Consider the following 9,101-nt stretch of genomic DNA (forward strand, 5'->3'; position numbering starts at 1 on the left):
GAACTTGGCAAAATCTAAACCCATGAAGAAATACTGCTTCCAAAGAATATGCGAATATGATTATTTTGTTGTTGAAGACGAAAGAATTGCTTGTTTACTGCGTCCCATACAATTTATTTCTACTCGTCATTTCAATATTAAACCACATTTCAACAAAGCCCATATTAAGAATTATGGAATGCACAAACTTTCGGATAAGTTCATTATTACGAACTGTATGTTGATTATATATATATATATATATATATATATATATATATATATATATACATATATATATACTGTAAGGACGTCACTCGTTGTGTTCATTGTAAATTGAAATTAATAGTGACTTTCAAGGTTCATTACTTAAATTTGTTTTCTTAAGTGATGATAGGAGGAACGTTTTCGAAAATCTAAAGCAGGTTAGGTGCAAAGAAATCTCAAAGAAACTACCGAGAGGAAATCTAGCGTAAGTGTAAAACTTGAAACGAGATAACGCATTATAAATACAATGTATTACAATCCTTTTTGAAAAGTACAGTGCCGTCACTGATGGACTTTGTACGGGCAGAGAATGTAAACAACTCTACCCGGAAGTCGATCATCCCCAATAACAATTGAGTGAGGCCGACGTCATATTCCCCCTACTTAGGGGTTCTGAAGGCCTGTACTACATTAAGGCTTAATGAAAAAAAATCGTATCAACTGAGACATTCAAGACATATCAATTTCCATAAAAATGGTAATTTAACAATATTATACTTTGTTGAAGCATTATCATCATTATTATAATACTACAGTATAGTTCCAAGAGCCATGACCCGACTCCATCACAGTCCTCATTACCTCGTCATCATCACTACTCTCATTTTATCATCGTAACATCTCCCCGCGATAGGCCTGCCACCTGTTCGGCGGAATAGAGCAGTCGGCAAAGCTGTGCCCGATGGATACGACACGACGGTAAACCACTGTATTGTGGAAAACGCCAGAAAAATAATAATAATAATAATAATAATAATAATAATATTATTATTATTATTATTATTATTATTATTATTATTATTATTATTATTGCTGTGCTGACAGTGAGAAAAACCAGCAAACGAGAATGAACCACATTCTTGGGTTACGAAGATTAAGGCGCTAGACAATTGTGTTGCGTACGATGTGAGCAGTCCAGCAGTGTTTAAATTGTTGTTCTCCGTAATACATTAAATTCTGGTGCTCCAGGAATGATAGAGAGATGTTTGATGAGTAGGCCTCGCCATTTCCGACCCACGGTCGTATAACCCGACCAGAATGTTATTATCAATGGCCTTGAGGCGCCGCTGTTCGTATACACAACATCATCTTTCATCGGTAGGAAGCCGCGGGTTGTTGAGGGGTCGGACGAATGTGTACACAGATGTGTTCAAATTTCTGCCACGGGTAATAACTTTCTGGTCGGGTTATACAGTTTGTGATACATTTACCACAGAGTTTCAAATTTCGGTCGCAGATCGAAGGACAACTGGATGCGTGAACAAACAGACCCAATACAACATGCACTTTATCTAACTACAAATTGTACCTGAAATAAGTGCTGTTTGTATTTGCGACATCAAATACCATTAAGGTCTGCATGTTCATACAGTGTAATTGTATATATTTAAAAAAAAAAAGAGGATGCATTGTATTTACTCAGTTCAGTTATACGACTGGTGCATTAAACGAAAGAGAGAAGAAGAACAGTATTTAGTATGTTGGGCATTACAGGAAAATAATAATAAAAATGTTGTTCCTTATGTAAAGTTTCTATTGCTAAATTTGTAAACATTTAATTTAAAATCGAATTGCAGTTAAGTTGGTATGTAAATAAGTAAATATTTATTTATTTATTTATTTATGTATTTATTTATTTATTTATTTATTTATTTATTTATTTATTTAGAATCGGCACATAGAACGTTAGCCAGTCATTTTTGTAGTCATTCCATTAACTCTATATTTGACTTATGTTTTTTGGTATTGCAGTGTTCGTTTACAAATCGTCGTTTTCATCCTTTTATAGTTGTATGACATGCCTTACACACAAAGGTTTCTCCATGTGTTGAAAAATGCTTAGAGCCCAATTTGTTCACAATTTTATGCAACAGTGTATTAGAAGAACCCTCCATTTGTAACATACTTACAGATTTATTTCAACTGTACACTAACTCCACAATTAACGTATCGAACATTAAACAAGTGCCTACCCACTGCCAATGCACCCATTAACTACGTAGTTGCTATGACAGCGTGCGGCTGTCTGCCCTTCTGACGTCTGTGTACTTGGAGGTCCGTGTGCTCTTAACTTGCTGTTTGTTGTAGGTCGGAAACGAGTTGCCATGTCCATGAACCTTTTTCTACCAAGTGTACTAAATTCTTAACATGTGTTTAACAAATAATTTCGCTATCTTACAAGCGTTTAGCATAGGAATTAACTGTACTGATACGATATGTATCGCATATTCTGTACTGAATGTAATACACAATGAAATTTATTCTTAGTCGTTGTGTTTCAAGAATGCGTCTGGTGTGATTACTATGACTGATATTATGAGGTACATCTGTAACTTAGTTCTTTCTTTACACCTCTTTCAGTTTCAATGCAAATGTTTTTTTTCTTCTTATTCTTTTTTGTGTGTTTATTTATATAGTCACTATAATACAGATGCCAATAACACAGAACAAATTTTTACTTCTTGTCTTGCTCCGAAATAAAAATAGATGAATATTACTAATTTGTGTGCCCTAAATCTGAATTTAAAATCCAAATTGTCTCATCACGTATCATTTTCCGGAGAAAGTGAATTGAATTTCTTACGAAAAAAAAAATATTTTTCACTGCCACTGATAAAATTACAACAGATTTGGGATTAAAAATGCCACATAATACTTGAAAAATGTGTACTGGATACAGAAATGATGTTACATAGTTTAATATACAAAAAACACAACAATAAATATATTTCATGTGAATAATGAGAAAATCTCAAAATTTGAATTTTGCAATTAAAAGAATTTTCTGGATGACTTCCGTTTATAACTAGATCCGGGACTGTCTTTGACAAGGAACCAACAATAGTCTGAAAGCATGCTGGAGGATGTAGTAGTAGTAGTAGTAGTAGTAGTAGTAGTAGTACTGTAGTAGTAGTAGTAGTAGTAGTAGTAGTAGTAGTAGTAGTAGTAGTAATGGTAGTGGGATCCAAAATTATTACTACATCACTAATGATATTAGTAATATACAGCTATTAGGCTTTGAAATTTAGAATTTGCACACAAAAACTTGTTGCTAGGGAAACCATTCTTCATAGCATAAAACTATACCGAAATAGACCCATTACAGTGCACTTGTTAGTTACAATTACAGTATAATTTTGCGAAGGTTTTGGAATAATATTGCTCCAAATTTTCAATGCAAAATATATTGCATTTGCAATTTTAAAAATATGATCGTGCAAAAAAGTTGTAGAATACACGTTTGTGAAGTGCATTAAAAATCTCGGAAATTGAAAAGCTCGCTCTGCTCGTTTTTCAAACTTTTCCTCGATTTTGTAGAAAGCACTCCCCAACCTTGTAACGTAATATATTATAAGGAAATTTATATCTTGAAAATAAAACGCGAAGAGTAGGTTTTCGTTGTTTTTACATCAATATTAATAATGAATGAGTCTTCATGAATAAATTATAAAATTATGTCAAAGGAAACGGAAGTATTCTAAGGAAACCTGCCTCACCATCATATTTGTTCAATACAAACGCCGCTTATACTCGGCGCAAATTTAAGTCCTGATCCTCTGCGGAAAAGTCAAGCCTTTAGCTATACAATTAGCAGTGTACAAAATATATAGACACATACTGTATGTAGGCTTAGCCATACATCAAATAACACAATACATACATACTTACGGTTTGGTGCCAATTCATCCAAGGAATTTTCGTCCAGGAGCATTTTCATCCTCGGAACAGTCCTCCATTGGATAATTTGCCCAAAATTATTAATATAAAAGAAAGTTCAAACAAAGAACAATGTCCCAAATTTATAATATATGTAAATGTGCCTGTAGCTGTATTAAATGTCCCGTCTATATACCAGGTTGCAGAATAGGACAGCTTTCGTAGGTGGGATTTCGAATCAAGTATTATTATTCGATCAAAATCGTGTTCATCATCATTGTCATGGTCATCAAAACTATCAAACATCAAAAACTGTTCACCACTTGTTATTCGGAATTCTTGCGGTAAAGCATGAAGATCTGACAGTGACTTTGGGTTTGAGGTAAATTTTCTCTGACGTCTTTTATTCATGTTCCTTCTTAATGACTCACGCAAAGGAAGGAACGGAAGCACTCCTGATGGTACACTCTCCAGCCCATTTGGATAATTTGCGCTGGACCCGCAACAGGCTCATTCTCTGCAGCTCTCTTTAACCTAATATAACGCCTTCTTTTAGCGATGGTGGATGATCGTGATCAATAACCTTCAAAACCTGTACGTCGTTAGCATCCGGGGCTGTAGTAATAGCCCGTTTCGTTATATTTAGGTTTTCTTCTACAAACCCAATACAATTTATTATGGATTTATTAATTTGTTATACAGAATAATCTCTGTAATGTTGACAATATTTGAGGAGAAAGATTCGCTCCGGCGCCGGGGATCGAACCAAGGTCCTTGGTTCTACATACCAAGCGCTCTGACCACTAAGCTACGCCGAATTCAATCCACAGCACCGGAGCGAACCTTCCTCCTTCAGTGTTTCCCATTGTGACCTGACTCCAAGTTAGGCTTATATGTTGACGTAGCCTATAATTATGTCTAGTGTCAACTGCCATTACAAAGGGAAACACTGAAGGAGGAAGGTTCGATCCGGTGCTGCGGATTGAATTCGGCGTAGCTCAGTGGTCAGAGCGCTTGGTACGTAGAACCAAGGGCCCGGGTTCGATCCCCGGCGTTGGAGCGAATTTTTCTCCTCAAATATTAATTGTCCAATACAATTTAGTTCTGTTAGAATTTCTTGAGTGCAAGTTGTATAGACATCCTCTGTGGACCAAAATCATTTCATTCCTTTCACTTTGTATAATTTCTCCCTGATCGCCCATTAGGCCATTTATGAGCAACTGAAAATTTAAAACTGTATACTGATGTATGTGCAAGTGGTAATTTAAAACTGTACACAAAACATTACCATATTACCATGGATATGGATATGGGAATATTGTTGGGTGAATGTTCCTAAGGTGAGGATTAGAATGGAATATGTGGGGCGAATTATTTTTGGATTAATATTCTTGAATGAATTTTCTTGGGTGAAATATTTTGGGGAATTGTCCCTTGTGTGAAATATTCATGGATTAAATGGCCTCCATACATAACAAATTTACAAGCATCAATATTTTGTAAAGATACAACCAGAATAATATCTAGCAATGAAACACAGAATGTGAAATTTCCACGATGAAGTAGAAACAAATCCACCGTAAATAACATTTACAAGAAGCTTAACAAAAAAAAAATGATCACAAAAGAAACTTTTATGTAAGATGATGTTGCACGTTGAGTATCTTCTTTTAATAAATGCGGAATGCATCAGATGAGTAAGAAGATGCAACTTTATAGTCTCATATACGACATTATGCATCAGGTTATGTTACGATGATTAGCAGAAGATAATAAGGAAAGATGAAAGCAGGATTATGTCCAATAGGCTACGTGCAATGCACTAGATAGTTCAAATACGCAGTACTCCAATGCAGAGGAATTACAATCTGCATGGTAATGTTATTAGTATACATTGTTTCCGTGAGCATCTACAGGTAATTTACTCGACTAACAAATCGAATGTCCTTTGAATACAATCCTACGTACTGAATGAGATATTACACAGCAGCATTCCCGATATAGGCCTATACGCAGTCAGAAACTTCTACAAAAGCCACAAAAACGTGTGAGGTAGACACAAGAAGAATTTGTATTCGACGTAAGAAATGCGAAAAGATGAAAAACATAGTGTGAGGTTAATAATGTATTTTTATTGTTCATATGATTATCTTCAAATGCGGTTTTGTAAATAAATAACTGAACTCTACAACTATACATAGGCTACACGAACAATGAAGCAAAGTATTCTATGGATTTATAGGAAAATATATATCTTATAGGCATAGATAAAAAGACATTACTGAGCTGCAAATTACATCATTATATTATATATTTTTTCTCACTTGGTTATTTAACGACGCTGTATCAAATTTTAGGTTATTTAGCGTCGATGAGATTGATGATTGCGACATGGTATTTGGCAAGTAAGACCGAGGATTCGCCACAGATTACATAACATTCGCCTTACAATTGAGGACCGTTTTTGCAAAACTTGCTAACTGAAAAAACTAAATTTTACAGGAGAGAAAAAACACTATAGTAATCAAGTTTTGCTGTAACTCTCACTTATAGCAGAAAGCAAGTTTTGAAAAAACGATCACACTTTGACACACTACAATGAAGAGAAATAATCCAATTTTACTAAGATGCCTTGAACATCATGTAGATGCCTGCCTTACAGTATGTTAACGAATCCATCAAAATCCCAATTTTGCAAATTTTGCAGTTAGCAAGTTTTGCAAAAACGGTCCTCGATTGGGGAGAACCTCGGAAGAAACCCAACCAGGTAATCAGCTCAAGCGGGGATCGAATCCGCGCCCGAGCGCAACTCCGGAACGGCAGGCAAGCACCTTAGCCGACTGAGCTACACCGGTGGCAGCATCATCATTATATTATTATTGTTATTATTATTATTATTATTATTAGTAGTAGTAGTAGTAGTAGTAGTAGTAGTAGTAGTAGTAGTAGTAGTAGTAGTAGTATTTACACGTCTACAAAGGTGACTTTCTGCTTCTATTTTTTTTTCAGAATCATAGCCAACAGTAAACATACATACTCCTGATCATTGGTTTTTATAACTGAAGGTCACCACACGGAAGGAACATAAAATTTCAATATCCTTCCGCGATTGGAATCCGAGTCAGTTGGCTATTACTCTGACATGTCACTTGAGGAACAGAAGCAACATTTCGCTACGTAACATCGATTTCATCTTAAAGGTGTGTTTCAGTACCACAATATGTACTGTATATTTATGTAACCCATATATAGAACTCTTTGATTTAAAATCAGAATTATAGTTTTTAAACGAAAATAGCGGTTTCGAATGAAACATAATTCACATTTAAATAATCTGACTTACGACATAACACAATATAATATGATTATGATGAAGATAATAATAATGCGATAAAAATAATAATAATAACAGCAATAAATCATTCTTAATTTCAGACTGTGTCATGGAACATTGCTAACATTCCGAGAAACAAATCAAACTGTTTTATTCGTCAGTTACACTAGCATCATAGGATAGTAGTTAAGTATAACATTTGGGTCGCATTAAAAAAGTATTGATTATTCAATCTGTCTTAAGTAAGAAGCAAATAATTGCAATCAGTTTCGACCTGTGATATTTGGATAATATTATCTTACTTAGGTACGAAGGCAGATACATATAACTAAGAAAATCATTAGCTAGAGCCCTGCCTTCAGTCACTTCGGATACCCGTTAGGTATAAGTCGAGCATTTCTAACCTCGCTATGTACGGAGAGCCCTGTCAATGAAAACAGTACAAGCAGCAGCGAATCAGTCTCCCCGGTACTGTAAGCTACTGTGTGTTTACATCAGGGCTGGGCATCGGGAGCAGATCCAGACTCTAATCGGGGACGCTTAACATTCATCCGTCACCGAATCAACGCTGCGCGGTGTTCGGCGGGGAAGAAAGGGGATGAAGAGAAATCATATGGCTCCCCGTGAGAGAGTAGAATCCGGTCTTGCTGCCCAGCCTTGGTTTACATCTTGCGTCTCTGTGTGTGTACGTTGTGAAAAGTACGTACGATATATTTTACTGTAATCTTGCGACAAATTATTATTTTATAAGACTCAATAATAATAAACTATTTCTTTTAAGTCAAAGAAACATTTTTACAATAAATATATTGCAATTACATACTGTAGACGTCACACAGGTTGGGGTACATCTCATTAAACAAAACTATATCGTCTATGAACTTTACGAGCGTCTATGCATTACAAAGAATTATCATAAACATTTTCAGATACCCTTATGCGAGCTACCACATTTTCATAGTAGGGCAGTAAATGGTATCTACATAATGTTGTTGCACAAGGAAGTTTTCTTTCTGTATATTTTTCCATGAATTCTTAAAAGTGACAATTTTCGATCTTTTCAAATGGAATACCGGCTAATACCAACATTTTACACAAGCCATTGTAAAATTCAGACCGATTAGCGGGAAAGTCGGAAGTGGAAGGCACGTTTCCATGCTTTGAGGACAATTGAATCGGTCATTGCAGAAAGGGGATAAGTCATGAAATCTTACTTTTGAGATAATCAATAAAAACTGTTTTCTTCTTCAAATACTGGAGCAATCATTATAAATATTTTTTCTTACTTTGTTTATGACTAGTGAAATATAATACATCATGTTAGACATTTGACATCTCAAACACTTTTGTTTAAAGTTGTTTATTCGAACCATGACTTATCCCCTTTCTGCAAGGAATTGTTAAATATGGAAGAAAAAATATATAATTTACAATTTTGGGCTAATGTAATATTTGAAAACAAACTAAATGTTAATAATTATAATGATTACGATGATTTTGTGTGCAATTACTACATTATTCTCACCATTTACATAATTATTTTTGCATTTTAATCGTTGTTCCTACTATAGAAATGTACCAATATGTGATTTTATATCACAGTTTTAAATCAAAATTCTACATTTAAACTAACACTCAAAAACTGCATATAGGAGGGCACAATAAAAAATACAATAAAGTACTCCACAATCATTTGTTTCAATTGTTATAGAGTGTATTGTTAAATGTTGGAAGCCTTTGTAGATTCCTTGTCACAAGGTGGCCAGTTCAGGATCTCTTCGTAAAAGGAAGTGTGTTCCAATGGAATGTATTGCCTCACTTTCGATACATCTCCAAGTTTTATTCGTATTAATGGAAATTTTCC

General features: G+C 34.8%; 1 non-coding gene across 1 annotated transcript; it reads left to right on the forward strand.

The window, feature by feature from the left end:
- The first annotated feature begins 4,890 nt into the window (after nt 1–4,890).
- Nucleotides 4,891–4,963, forward strand: TRNAT-CGU (transfer RNA threonine (anticodon CGU)). The gene has a single exon. It is a non-coding gene; the product is annotated as a tRNA-Thr (tRNA).
- The last annotated feature ends 4,138 nt before the right edge of the window (nt 4,964–9,101 follow it).

Source organism: Periplaneta americana, chromosome 1, assembly GCF_040183065.1.
Source record: "Periplaneta americana isolate PAMFEO1 chromosome 1, P.americana_PAMFEO1_priV1, whole genome shotgun sequence".
In the NCBI taxonomy this organism is placed as follows: domain Eukaryota; kingdom Metazoa; phylum Arthropoda; class Insecta; order Blattodea; family Blattidae; genus Periplaneta; species Periplaneta americana.